Source organism: Giraffa tippelskirchi, chromosome 3, assembly GCF_054371585.1.
Source record: "Giraffa tippelskirchi isolate mGirTip1 chromosome 3, T2T-mGirTip1v1.2.pri, whole genome shotgun sequence".
Taxonomy (NCBI): Eukaryota; Metazoa; Chordata; class Mammalia; order Artiodactyla; family Giraffidae; genus Giraffa; species Giraffa tippelskirchi.
In genome coordinates this window covers 96,843,607-96,858,080 of record NC_137277.1, presented here as the reverse complement: position 1 = coordinate 96,858,080, position 14,474 = coordinate 96,843,607, and the positions used below count along the sequence as shown (strand labels likewise).

Sequence of the window (14,474 nt, the reverse complement as noted above, 5' to 3'; positions counted from 1 at the left end):
TCTAATTTAGACGCAAAAAAAAAAATTATTGGAAAGATATCATGTAGGATTAATAACAATCTGGATAACAAGGCCTGAAAAAAAGGGTGGGAATCAAGAAAGGCAGGGCCCAGAAAAGACCCTGTCATAGAAGTAATCTTCTAAGGAAAATCATGTTGCTGCACTTAAATAGACTCTTGCCCCTATTCCGTGATTCTCATTTCCGTTGCCACCACTGTGGCAAAAAATCTGATTGTCTCTGCATCTTTGCTTCCCTTTGTTATGATGTCATGTCAAAGTCCCAGGGTAACAGATCGTCCAGTCAGTCAAGCCTAAATACCATGTATACTTCTAGCTTCTAGAGAGTACTCTTTGGTGTTTGCAGGGGGAAGCAGGACCCTGCCTCTTGGGATTTCCCCAATATAAGATGGGCATTTATATGTTAAGCTGACAGAAATAGCAAATGTCCACTCTATCTTTCAAGCAGTCCTCCTTAAATATTGTTTATCTTGGCCAAGATTTTGATCGGTATTGGACAGCATGAGTTCAAGATTGTATTTGCTGACAACTACCTGGAGTGCTGCTAGTCTATGTTGCCAATTAAATAAAGACCCATATGCTTTAACAGACAGTTGAATTGGGAGTAGGATTGATATCCTCTTGTGAAATTTGAGTTGCCTAATATAGACACTCGGCTGACTAGAAGGCCACCCCCGGTGCAAAGCAAGCTGTGGGAGTACTCAGAGGCATGGCCAAGAATCCACTTTTAAAAATGATTATGATTTTCTCCAGTGTAGAGACAAAGGGAACATTCATGCCCCATGTAGCAAAACCACAATAATATAAGCCTGGAAATTTTTAAGAAATTATAGAAAATGCCATATTTTATCCATAAAAATAAATTCAGTAAGGTCCCATAGAACAGAATGCCTGGCTTTGGAAAATTGCTACTGAATATTGCTTCTATATGGTACATTTTTTACCAGAGAAGATATTTGAGAAATGGATTTGAGGATAACTTAAAAAGGAAACTTCCATGGCATTTTTAATTTTGAAAAATGTGGATGTAAAAGAATCTTATGTTAAAATTTAATTTGAAGAGATAATGTGGTCATGTGGTTAAAAAATGGTATGGAGTATGAAATCTTCTACCCCATTTCTCTAGTGATCTCTCGCCATCATTTTTAACCACATAAATTGGTTTTTGTATTTCATTTCACTGCTAAGTCGCTTCAGTTGTGTCCAACTCTGTGCGACCCCATAGACGGCAGCCCACCAGGCTCCCCCGTCCCAGTTACTCATATACAAATATAATCAGTATGTGTGTGTAGTCTTGTTTACCTTCTTTAAAAAACACAAGTAATATACTATATTCACTTTCTTGTACTAAAAAAATAGTAGACATTGAAATCTTTCCACAGAAGTAAGTAAAAAGCTTTCTCATTCTTTCTCTTTTAGGTGACATTCCATTATGTAGATGTACCGTACATTTTAAAAACTAGTCCTTTACTGAAGGAGATTTGAGTTGTTACCCATCTTGTGCTATTACATCAATGCTGTAATGTCAACTTGTACATAAATTATTATGCACATGTCTTAAGTTTATATGTAGGCTGTATAACCAGAAGTGGAATTGTTGGGTCAAAGGTATTTGTATTTGTAATTCTGATAAATATTGCTAAATTATACTCTTAAATTATATTGCTAAATTAAATTTGTTCTTCTACTGGTGTTACCTGAGGATATCTCAGGATATCTGTTTTCCTGCAGACTGTTTAATAGTAGTTTTATTACAGTCTTGGAATTTAAAAAAAATCTGATAGTGCAAATGGTATCTGAGCACAGTTTTAATTTATTTAATAGGTTCATTTTGCTTTGAGTGAGGTTGAGAATCTTCTCCTGTATTTGAAAACTATTTGCGTTTCTTTTCCTGGGACTTAATTGATCCTATCTTTTGCTCTTTTTGCTATTTGGTATGTTTATTTTTTCAATTTTTATGAACTCTTTATGAATTTGTGAGATTAATTCTTTGTTTATGATATGAGTTGTAGGCATTTTTTAACTGGCTTATAATTGCCTTGGGGCTTCCCTAGTACTCAGAGGGTAAAAAATCTGCCTGCAATGTAGAAGACCTGGGTTTGATCCCTGGGTTGGGTAGATCCCCTGGAGGAGGGCATGGCAATCCACTCCAGTATTCTTGCCTGGAGAATCCCCATGGACAGAGGAGCCTGGCAAGCTGCAGTCCATGGTATTGTAAAGAGTTGGACACAACTGAGCGACTAAGCACAATACATAATTGCCTAATGACTTTACCTATTTTTTTTTTTTTGGTACTACTTTGAAGACTGACTTTTTATTTTAATTTCTCTTGTGGCTTCTGGATTTTGAGTTATTTTACTGGTATGGCTTGTGGATTTAAAATCATGGTCAATTTTATTTATTTTTAATTGAAATATAGTTGAAATATAACATTAAATATATTTGAATATATTTTGAAATGTAAATTGAAATATAGTCATATTAGTTTCAGGTATACTACATGGTGACTTGACATTTGTGTACATTATGAAATGATCACCATAAATCTAGTAGCCATATGTTCCCATTCAGTTTTTATAATATAATTAACCATATTAGGCTTCCCTGGTGGCTCAGCTGCCACAAGGGAATCTGCCTGCAATGTGGGAGACCTGGGTTTGATCCCTGGGTTGGGAAGATCCCCTGGAGAAGGGAAAGGCTACCCACTCCAGTATTCTGGCCTGGAGAATTCCATGGACTGTATAGTCCATGAGATCACAAAGAGTCGGACACGACTGAGTGACTTTCACTTCACTAACCATATTCATTACACTGTTATATCCCCATGGCTTATTTATTTTGTGTTGAAATCTATTAATCTCCCTCACCTGTTTTACCCTACTCCCACCCCTCTCCTCTCTGGCAGAAACCCCTGTGTTCTGTGTATCTAGTAATCTGTTTTCATTTCTTATTTTAGATTCCACATATAAGTAAGATTACATGGTATTTGACGTAATTTCACTTAGCATAATACCCTATAGATCCATCCATGTTGTCATAAATGATAAGATTTCATTTTTTTTATGGCTAATACTTGATTGTATATATACACTACATCTTCTTTATCCGTTCTTCTATTGATGGACACTTGGGTTGCCTCCCTATCTTTGCTATTGTAAATAATGCTGCAGTGACCAGGGACGGCGGAGCCTGGTGGGCTGCCGTCTATGGGGTCGCACAGAGTCAGACACGATAGCAGCAGCAGCAGCAGAACATTGAGATGCATATATCTTTTTGAAATAATGTTTTATTTTCTTTAGTAAATACCACCCCCCAAATGAAATTACTGGGTCATATGGCACTTCCATTTTAATTTTTTGAGGAAACCTCATAATGTTCTCTGTAGTAGCTGCACCAATTTATAGTTCCACGAACAGTGCATGAGGATTTCCTTTTCTCCACATTGTTGCCAACTTTTGTTGTTGTCTTTTAGTGATTGCCATTCTGACAGATGTGAGGTTGTGGTTTTGATGTGCATTTACCTAAACATTAGTGATATTGAGTATCTTTTAATGTCTGCTGGCCATCTGTATATCTTTCGAAAAATGTTCAGGTCCTCTGCCCATCTTTTAATTGAATTGTTTGTTTTTTATGTTAAGTTGTATAAATTATTTATGTATTTTGAATATTAATCTATTATTGGATATACTGTTTGTAAATACCTTTTCCTGTTCAGTAGACTGCATTTTTAGTTTGTTGATAATTTTCTTCACTGTGCACAGCCTTTTTAGATTGATGTAGTCCCACTTGTTTATTTTTGCCTTTGTTCCCTTACCTGAGGAAATATATCTAAAACAAATATTGCTAATACCAGTGTCAAAGAATATATGGCCTATGTTTTCTTCTAAGATTTTTATGGTTTTAGGACTTACACTTAAGTTTTTAATATATTTTGAATTCATTTTTGTATATGGCATGAGAAAGTAGTACCATTGATCTCTTTGCATGTAGCTGTCCAGTTTTTCCAGCACCATTTATTGAAGAGACTGTTTTTTCCCTGTTTCATTGTCTTGCCTCCTTTTTCATGGATTAGTTGCCCATTAATGAACCTCATATGTATGGGTTCATTTCTGGGCTCTCTATTCTGCTCCATTGATCTATGTGTTTGTGTTTGTGTTAGTACCATACTGGTATAATTACTATTGCCTTGTAGTATAGTTTGAAATCAAGGTGCATGATACCTCCAGCTTTGTTCTTTCTCAAGATTGCTTTGACTATTCAGGGTCTTTTGTTTCCTATACATATTTTACAATTATTTGTCCTAGTACTCTGAAAAAAATGCTTTTGGTGTTTTGTTAGGGATTGCATTGAATCTGTAGATTATTTTGGGTTATATGATTATTTTAACAATATTAATTCTTCTAAATGAGCATGATATATCTTTCCACTTATTTCTGTTGTTTTCAATTGTTTTCATCAGTGTCATAGTTTTCAGAGTACAATTCTTTTACCTTTTTGATTAGATTTATTCCTAGGTATTTTATTCTTTTTGATGTAACTGTAAATGAGATTTCCACCTGCAATACAGGAGACCTGGGTTCGATGCCTGGATTGGGAAGATCCCCTGGAGAAGGGAAAGGCCACCCATGCCAGTATTCTGGCCTGGAGAATTCCATAGACTGTACAGTCCATGGGTTGCATTGTTTCTTAATTTCTCTTTCTCAGAGTTTGTTATTAATGAATAGAAATCTAACAGATTTATAAATATTAGTTTTGTATGTTGCAACTTTACTGAATTCATTTGTTAGAACTAATAGTTTTCTGCTGAAGACTTTAGTGTTTCTGTATATAGTATCATGTCATCTACATATGGTGACAGTTTTGTTTCTTCTTTTCCATCTTGGGTTCATTTTATCTATTTTGTCCTCATCTGATTTCTGTTGAATAAGAGTGGTGAAAGTGGCATTCTTGTCTTGCTCCTGATCTCCGAGGAAATGCTTTCAGCTTTTTACCATTGAGTATGATGTTGGTTGTGGGTTTATCATGGTGACTTTTATTATATTGAGTTATGCTCCTTCTATATCCACTTTGTTGAGAGTTTTCATAAATGGATGTTGAATTTTTTCAAATTATCGTTGAATATTTGTTCTCTAAAATTTTTGCTATTTTAGTTTTTTCTTTGACCTGACAAAGAAAAAAGTTATTGTGCAGAGAGTTAAAAATTTTCCAGGGGAAAGAGTCTATTTTCTGATTTTGTTAATTTCCAGTGGTATTACATAGTGACCAGACTATTGCCTGTTTATTTTGTTTTATGGAATTTGTAGACAGAATGTAAAAGCATTTATGACAATTTAGATATCCTCTATAAAGCCAGATATTAGCTATATTTTCTCTTTAAACTATGGCAGCTCAAGGTATTTTTTTTATTTCTTATTGAAGCTCCTGAAATGAATTGTATATGCTTCCTTAATAGTCATTCACTCACGAAACACCACAATCTGGCTTCCAGGTTTAATCACAGTTTTGAAAGTATTTTTATTTTGAGTACTAGTAATTTTGGCTTATGATTTTCAGTTAATATCTTACATGATCTCTCTGTAGCATATTGACAATGCTGACCACTATGTTCTGTGTTGGTTTTCATGATGCTCGGTGGTGGTTTAGTTGCTAAGTCTTGTCCGAATCTTGCAACCCCATGGACTGTATATAGCCCGCCAAGCTCCTCTGTCCATGGGATTCTCCAGGCAAGAATACTGGAGTGGGTTGCCATTTCCTTCTCCAGGGGATCTTTCCTACCCAGGAATCAAACCCAGATCTTCTGCATTGCAGGCAGATTCTTTACTTTCTTCTCACCATTCTGACTTCTGAATTTTCTTTGTGATTTCTCTTCTCTTTGTTCCTGCTCCTTAGGAATAAAAATGATATATATTTGACTATCTTCTTTTTGTAATCTTCTTGGGAAATATGATCTATCCCTATGGCTTTAATTTCCATCTTAAAATAGTTTAAGACCTTTCATCTTCACAAATTTATTAAAAATCTACTGTTTTAGCATAGCATACAAAATTTTAAATATCTGGCCTTTTCTTCTTTTCATTGCTTTTAGAAAATTATATATGCTCACTGAAATAATTTTAAGACTATGGGAAGGTACACAAATTAAAAAATAGCCTAAATTCCACTATTCAGAAAATATCATTAGCATTAGGTGAATATTATTCTAGATAGCTTTCTTTCTTCAGAACTTGTGCAGGTATCTTTTCTTCTAAATGCAAAGCTGTATATATATATATGTATATACACTTACATACATATGTATGTACATATAAGCAGAAGTGTAGATAAAAAGAAATAATGTAGGATGGTAGATATAAAAATAGTTTAATGAAAGTGGATCATTTTGAATTAATAGATTCTAATTTTTAAAAAACTGTATAATTTTATTTTATTTGAATTTATTAGAAGTAAAAGAGACTGAACTTAAAGTTAAGCCATTTTAAACTTCAAATAAATGCCTTTTTATCACAGGACTTATTTCTTTTAAGATTCTTTTATGACTAAAAAGTATTGTGAAAAAACTAAGAAGTTGGATAATTTTGTTTTATTAAATGAATATTTTAATTTTATGTGGAGTTGACATTCTACTATGAAAAGTGAGAATAACAGGTCTCTTACATCCTTGTGACTTACCACCCTCCAACTTTTATGTTATATTATTATTGCTACATTGTCTATGTTTATAATATCCATAATCTATTAACCAAATCCTGCAGTTATTCTGCTGTTCTTCGTTAGTTCTGTATATAAATGAATTCATTGTTTACCACAAGCCTTGTCTATTTTATTTTTTTATGTTTTGTTTGGTTAATCTCTTAAGTGACTGATTAGCAAGCTAGAGTTATGGCTTTTGTAATATCTGTGTTCTTTAGTATTTGAAGATGCCTGTTATCTTTGTATTTGTTTTTTTTAGTTAATTGATTTATTTTAATTGGAGGCTAATTACTTTACAATATTGTAGTGGTTTTTGCCATACTTTGACATGAATCAGCCACAGGCGCACATGTGTTCCCCATCCAGAACCCCCTTCCCACCCCCTTCCCCATCCCATCCCTCAGGGTCATCCCAGTGCACCAGGCCTGAGCACCCTGTCTCATGCATTGAACCTGGTCCAGCGATTCACTTCACATATGATAATATACACGTTTCAATGCTACCCTCTCAAATCATCCCACCCTCGCCTTCTCCCATAGAGTCCAAAAGACTTCTTTACATCTGTGTCTCTTTTGCTGTCTTGCATATAGGGTCATCGTTACCATCTTTCTAAATTCCATATATATGCGTTAATATACCGTATTGGTGTTTTTCTTTCTGACTTACTTCACTCTGTATAATAGGCTCCGGTTTCATCCACCTCATTAGAACTGATTCAAATGCATTCTTTTTAATACCTGAGTAATATTCCATTGTGTATATGTACCACAGCTTTCCTATCCATTCGTCTGCTGATGGACATCTAGGTTGCTTCCATGTCCTGGCTATTGTAAACAGTGCTGCAATGAACATTTGGGTACACGTGTCTCTTTCAATTCTGGTTTCCTCAGTGTGTATGCCCAGCAGTGGGATTGCTGGGTTGTATGGCAGTTCTATTTCCAGTTTTTTAAGGAATCTCCACACTGTTCTCCATAGTGGCTGTACTAGTTTGCATTCCCACCAGCAGTGTAAGAGGGTTCCTTTTTCTCCACACCCTCTCCAGCATTTCTTGTTTGTAGACTTTTTGATAGCAGCCATTCTGACCAGCATGAGATGGTACCTCATTGTGGTTTTGATTTGCATTTCTTTGATAATGAGTGATGTTGAGCATTTTTTCATGTGTCTGTTAGCCATCTGTATTTCTTCTTTGGAGAAATGTCTGTTTAGTTCTTTGGCCCATTTTTTGATTGGGTCGTTTATCTTTCTGGTATTGAGCTGCATGAGCTGCTTGTATATTTTTGAAATTAATTCTTTGTCAGTTGCTTCATTTGCTATTATTTTCTCCCCTTCTGAAGGCTGTCTTTTCACCTTGCTTATAGTTTCCTTCATTGTGCAAAAGCTTTTAAATTTGATTAGGTCCCATTTGTTTATTTTTGCTTTTATTTCCATTACTCTGGGGGGTGAGTCACAGAGGATCCTGCTGTGATTTATGTCAGAGAGTGTTTTGCCTATGTTTTCCTCTAGGAGTTTTATAGTTTCTGGTCTTATGTTTAGATCTTTAATCCATTTTGAGTTTATTTTTGTGTATGGTGTTAGAAAGTGTTCTAGTTTCATTCTTTTACAGGTGGTTGACCAGTTTTCCAAGCATCATTTGTTAAAGAGATTGTCTTTTCTCCATTGTATATTCTTGCCTCCTTTGTCAAAGATAAGGTGTCCATAGGTGCGTGTATTTATCTCTGGGCTTTCTATTTTGTTCCATTGATATGTATTTCTGTCCTTGTGCCAGTACCATACTGTCTTGATGACTGGGACTTTGTAGTATAGCCTGAAGTCAGGCAGGTTGATTCCTCCAGTTCCATTCTTCTTTCTCAAGATTGCTTTGGGTATTTGAGGTTTTTTGTATTTCCATACAAATTGTGAGATGATTTGTTCCAGTTCTGTGAAAAGTACCATTGGTAGCTTGATAGGGATTGCACTGAATCTATAGATTGCTTTGGGTAGTATACTCATTTTCACTATATTTATTCTTCCGATCCACGAGCATGGTATATTTCTCCATCTATTTGTGTCATCTTTGATTTCTTTCACCAGTGTTTTATAGTTTTCTATATATAGGTCTTTTGTTTCTTTAGGTAGATTTATTCCTAAGTATTTTATTCTTTTCGTTGCAATGGTGAATGGAATTGTTTCCTTAATTTCTCTTTCTGTTTTCTCATTGTTAGTGTATAGGAATGCAAAGGATTTCTGTGTGTTAATTTTATGTCCTGCAACTTTACAATATTTATTGATTAGCTCTAGTAATTTTCTGGTGGAGTCTTTCGGGTTTTCTATGTAGAGGATCTTGTCATCTGCAAACAGTGAGAGTTTTACTTCTTTTCCAATCTGGATTCCTTTTATTTATTTTTCTTCTCTGATTGCTGTGGCTAAAACTTCCAAAACTATGTTGAATAGTAGTGGTGAGAGTGGGCACCCTTGTCTTGTTCCTGACTTTAGGGGAAATGCTTTCAATTTTTCACCGTTGAGGATAATGTTTGCTGTGGGTTTATCATATATGGCTTTTATTATGTTGAAATATGTTCCTTCTGTGCCTGCTTTCTGGAAGGTTTTTATCATAAATGAATGTTGAATTTTGTCGAAGGCTTTCTCTGCATCTATTGAGATAATCATATGGTTTTTATCTTTCAATTTGTTAATGTGGTGTAACACATTGATTGATTTGCAAATATTGAAGAATCCTTGCATCCCTGGGATAAAGCCCACTTGGTCATGACATATGATCTTTTCAATATGTTGTTGGATTCTGTTTGCTAGAATTATGTTAAGGATTTTTGCATCTATGTTCATCAGTGATATTGGCCTGTAGTTTTCTTTTCTTGTGGCATCTTTGCCTGGTTTTGATATTAGGGTGATGGTGGCCTCATAGAATGAGTTTGGAAGTTTACCTTCCTCTGCAATTTTCTGGAAGAGTTTGAGTAGGATAGGTGTTAGCTCTTCTCTAAATTTTTGGTAGAATTCAGCTGTGAAGCCATCTGATCCTGGGCTTTGTTTGCTGGAAGACTCCTGATTACAGTTTCAATTTCTGTACTTGTGATGGGTCTGTTAAGATTTTCTATTTCTTCCTGGTTCAGGTTTGGAAAGTTATACTTTTCTAAGAATTTGTCCATTTCTTCCACATTGTCCATTTTATTGGCATATAGTTGCTGATAATAGTCTCTTGTGATCCTTTGTATTTCTGTGTTGTCTGTTGTGATTTCTCCATTTTCATTTGTAATTTTGTTGATTTGATTCTTCTTCCTTTTTTTCTTGATGAGTCTGGCTAATGGTTTGCCTATTTTATTTATCTTCTTAAAGAACCAGCTTTTAGCTTTGTTGATTTTTGCTGTGGTCTCCTTTGATTCTTTTGCATTTATTTCTGCCCTAATTGTTATGATTTCTTTCCTTTTACTAACCCTGGGGTTCTTCATTTCTTCTTTTTCTAGTTGCTTTAGGTGTAGAGTTAGGTTATTTGATTTTTCTCCTGTTTCTTGAGGTAGGCTTGTATTGCTATGAACCTTCCCCTTAGCACTGCTTTTACTGAATCCCATAGGTTTTGGGTTGTTGTGTTTTCATTTGAATGTCGTGTTGACTCTTGTATTGGTCAGAGTTCATAGTTGCTGGCAATGGAATCCACTTTAGTAAGTTTAAGTAGGAAAGAATTATTAAGCTCACAAAATTAGTGGGAGAGCAGAAATAGTAGGCTCTAGGTTGAGCTTTGTTGTAGGTTGAGTTCTCAGGAAGCAGGCACAGTTTTGAGTATAAAATGTTTATTAGGGGTTAACACCTGTGAGTTAACACCTGTGACTCTGGGAGTTGGTGATGGACAGGGAGGCCTGGCGTGCTGCAGTCCATGGGGTCTCAAAGAGTTGGACATGACTGAGCAACTGAACTGAACTGGATACCTGTGAGAGTAAAGGGGAGGGAGTAGGATTGTGCGGAGGAAGAAGTCCAACTGCTCGTGGAGATCAAATAATATCTTATCTCATGTAGAGGCCTATATCATCAACAATTCACCCATAGTACTATTCAGATTTACTTCCCCATATGTTTGTGAAGTAGCTCCATCAAGATTCTGATGGTTCTTTCTTCCTGAGGAGAAACTTAGAAGAGGGAGATTAGGAGGACAAGCCACAGTATCTGTCACTATAGTGGGACTCTGTGTTGCAAATGATGCTCATTGTTTTCTTCCTCCATTATCCAGCTTAGATTTCTCTACTCTCACTGGCCACTCTGTTGGCCTCGAGAGCTCATTTAGTGTCATGAGCCAGCCTCTACTTAGGTCAAGGTTGCTGTGACTATGTATTTATAGTCACAGTCTGGTAAGAGAGTGTTAAGAGGTGCCCACTCATGTTCTATGCTCCACTCATGTTCCTCCCTACCCCAGTGTGTAACTGTAGTCCTGCCTCCTTCTGATGACCAGGGTCATCAGACCTTCCAAGATAATGATTTTTCTTCTTGCCTACTGGGATAATGATTCCAAAGTTGCCTAGGTTACATCCATAGCTTATAATAAAGTGGGATTCTTTCTGTATCACTGGGTAAAAGCGTGCCTGCTTTGAGGATCAGCTCTAGATTCCAAAAGCTGCAGTGATGGGAAGCACAGAGTCCTCCCATGGGCCATTAGTAGTAATGGTAAGTAGAGCCACACTTGCTTCTGCCTGTTAGTTCCCAGGCCGTATACTTTTTTATTTTGGGGACATTGTTATGTATATTGTTCTGTATAATGGTCTTTGATCTATTAATAGTTAAGTATTGTGTCTGAAGCATGATACTCTATTCTTAAAGAGTACTCTCTCTGAGATGTTCTAGTTGTGGCTTCTCCAGAGAGCTGAATGGTAATCAGGTGGACAATCCCTCTATTCCCTTAGTGATATATTCTGTAAGAAGACTATCAAAGAGTGCCATCTTTGTTCCAGTTCTTACAGTGATGTGAAATGCTTGTTTTTAAATTCTGCTTGGAGGGTACTACTCACTGCAGAAATCACTGATAATTAAGAAGGGTGAGTTTGGAAACCTGTAATGAGACTTCCCTTTTCCTTTGAACAATTAAGTTTTTCTGAATTCTTTGTGCCTCTCTTATTTCTTCCTTTAGGTTATCTTCCTGCTCCCTCCAACCAAGAATGGACCTCATGGATTAATAATAGGATTTTGGGTAGTGGAGATAAGAATGAGGCGATTTATGTCAGCTAGAACTTCAGCCAGTATTCATAAATGTTCCAGCATGCCCTATGAACTGGATTAGAGGCCCACCAGAAGTCATTTTGCTTTTAAAATTTTTTCCTGGAGAAAGGAGTATTTTTGAGTTAGTGCAAAGCTGGCATGTGAATGCAATAGTGTCTTGTCTGTTTCAGGCATTAGTTCCATATCTTGGCTCAGTGGACTCATCCAGTTCTGGGGAGAGAAAGGCCGCATGTAGTAATTGAAGAAGCTTTCACGTGACTCTGGGTTTATGGGCACAAGTACCGTTACTTGGGCTTAAATGTCTCACATGGCACAGAGTGGGAACAAGGTTATCTCTAACAACTTAGAAATTGGTGGCTCTAGAATCATTGGATAGTAGCACCTTTGACAGACACAGCAGTCTTTTCATGGTGGGTACCATCAATATAGCAAAACCTGGCAACCCTTAAAGTACATTTAAGGCAACAAATACTTTGGGTGGAATGGGAGAGAAAGAATGACAAACATTCTAAAGTAATTGTATTTGAAAAACTGATTAATATTCACATTTGAAACATTCCTTGTTGGAGAGTGCCTTACAAGTTTAATGTTGTCATGTGTTAGTCGCTCAGTTGTGTCTGACTCTTTGCGACCCCGTGGACTGTAGTCTGCCAGGCTCCTCTGTCCATGGGGATTCTCCAGGCAAGAATACTGGAGTGGGTTGCCATTTCCTTCTCCAGGACATCTTCCCAATCCAGGGATCGAACATGTGTCTCCTGCATTGCAGGCAGATTCTTTACCATCTGAGCCACCAGGGAAGCCCAGTGTTGTCATATTAAGGGATTATTAGGAGCTAATATGTTTGTGATGAGAAAAACCAACATGGACACCAAAATTACTTTGTAGTATTATTGGAAGGCTTGCATTTAGATCATAGGTAAAATGTTGAAAATAGTTTTAAAAAAACATGGAAATAGAGATATAGAAAATTTTTTAAAGTTGTAGAAAATATATGTTTAGACTCCCTGACATTATTATGCTTATTTCTGTAGCCTCAATCTGGCATAATATCCAAATCATAGTAAATACTTTGTAGCTCCGAGGGAACAAATCCCTTTATGGTTCTCTTTATTAACATTGACTATTAATTTTCTTGGATAACAGCTTACTTTTTGTCAGTTTATTTTGGACTTTCAGTTTATTGAGGGCTTTCTAATGTTTCTTCTTGTCACTATTTAGACGTAGTAGGTTTTTATCCCCCCAAACAGAAGTACTTTAGAGAATCATTCCCCTTTTTGCCTTCTCCAACTTCTTTTACAATTCAGTTTAAATTGTTACCATTTGGGACTAAAAGAAGAGTCAATAACCAGGTTGTGTCTCTTAACTTGTAGCCCAATGGTCTTTGCAGTAGGCTATGCTACAAATCAATTCTATGGGATTAGATCTGTCCCATCACCTTAAATATAAGTATTTGTGGATAGGAATATGCAAATTAATTATGCCTGTATAATCAATATTATATAATAATTATATACATGTAACATAATGTCCTGAGCATGCAGAGTTGATACTGCTCACCTTGTGTCAATAGCAGGACATATCTGTGAATGAACTGCTTTTTCAAATATGGTGTCTTACTCTTCAGTACTCTATACACCTTGGTCACCTTTTCTGATGTTGATGAAATGGTGGGCCTTTTATCCATCATTGAGATATAGTTTGTAACCCTAAAGCAAAATCTGGCCTTTTTCCCCCCAGCTAATTGGTTATTATAACACTTGAACCCACATCTTTATCTTAATTAGCATAATGTTTCTCAGTTATGTTAAGTGGCTTAGATATTTGATCCTAAAATATCATTGCAGGAGAAGATAAAAATTTGGAGATATGAAAAAGTCTGTGAACATGAGGCTATTAGAATGTTTTACATGTGTTCAGTATGTCTAAGAGTTAAAGCAAAACACAGCAATCATTTATTTGGAGGAGTTGAGGTACAGAGTTTATCAATGTCATCCCACTGATGGCATGAGAAGAAAGGTCTTATATAGTCAGCTGGCTGGAACTAAAGGCCAAATCACCATGATGAGAAAATTTGCTGAAAATGATGATGTGTGAGATGAAATGATCATTTCCTTCTTGACAATTATGAAGTTAGGATAGATAGTGTGGGAGGTGTAAGGGTTACAAAGAGGATTAGGTGTAAGAATAATAAGGCAGAGTGGGAGGATAGCTTTTAGTGCAGATGGTAATGTAATATATTGTGGCTATATTGTAGGGCACATTAAAACTAGCTAAACAGACAATTATAAAGCTGATGGAAATGAACATTTTTCAAGTTATCTTTATAAAGAGTGAATATTACCCTTTTATCAAAATTAGGAATTGTTAACTCATTTATGAAATAAAACACATTTTGACTATATTAACAAAATGAGTGGATATCACTTTTGTAGAAGCCTAAGTGAAGTGATTATACCTGTTTTGAGCAAATCTGTATAAATAGTAGAGGCCTAAGTATTGTACTCCACTCTTTTAGTAAGCATTTATTTGGATAGCCTGGCCTAATAAAAAGTAAACAGATTGTTGAGCAA

At 35.9% G+C, this 14,474-nt stretch overlaps 1 protein-coding gene across 2 annotated transcripts in view; it reads left to right on the top strand.

The window, feature by feature from the left end:
• SLC4A10 (solute carrier family 4 member 10) overlaps positions 1-14,474 on the top strand; it is a 450,611-nt gene that overhangs the window by 33,874 nt on the left and 402,263 nt on the right. The window contains exon 1 of one of the 2 annotated variants that reach the window (XM_081581598.1): positions 11,230-11,355. The exons of the other annotated variant lie outside the window; for it this stretch is intronic. The gene's annotated coding sequence lies outside the window, so the exon portion shown is untranslated. Of the gene's footprint in view, positions 1-11,229; positions 11,356-14,474 lie in introns of those variants that run through there. 2 annotated transcript variants of the gene reach the window in all.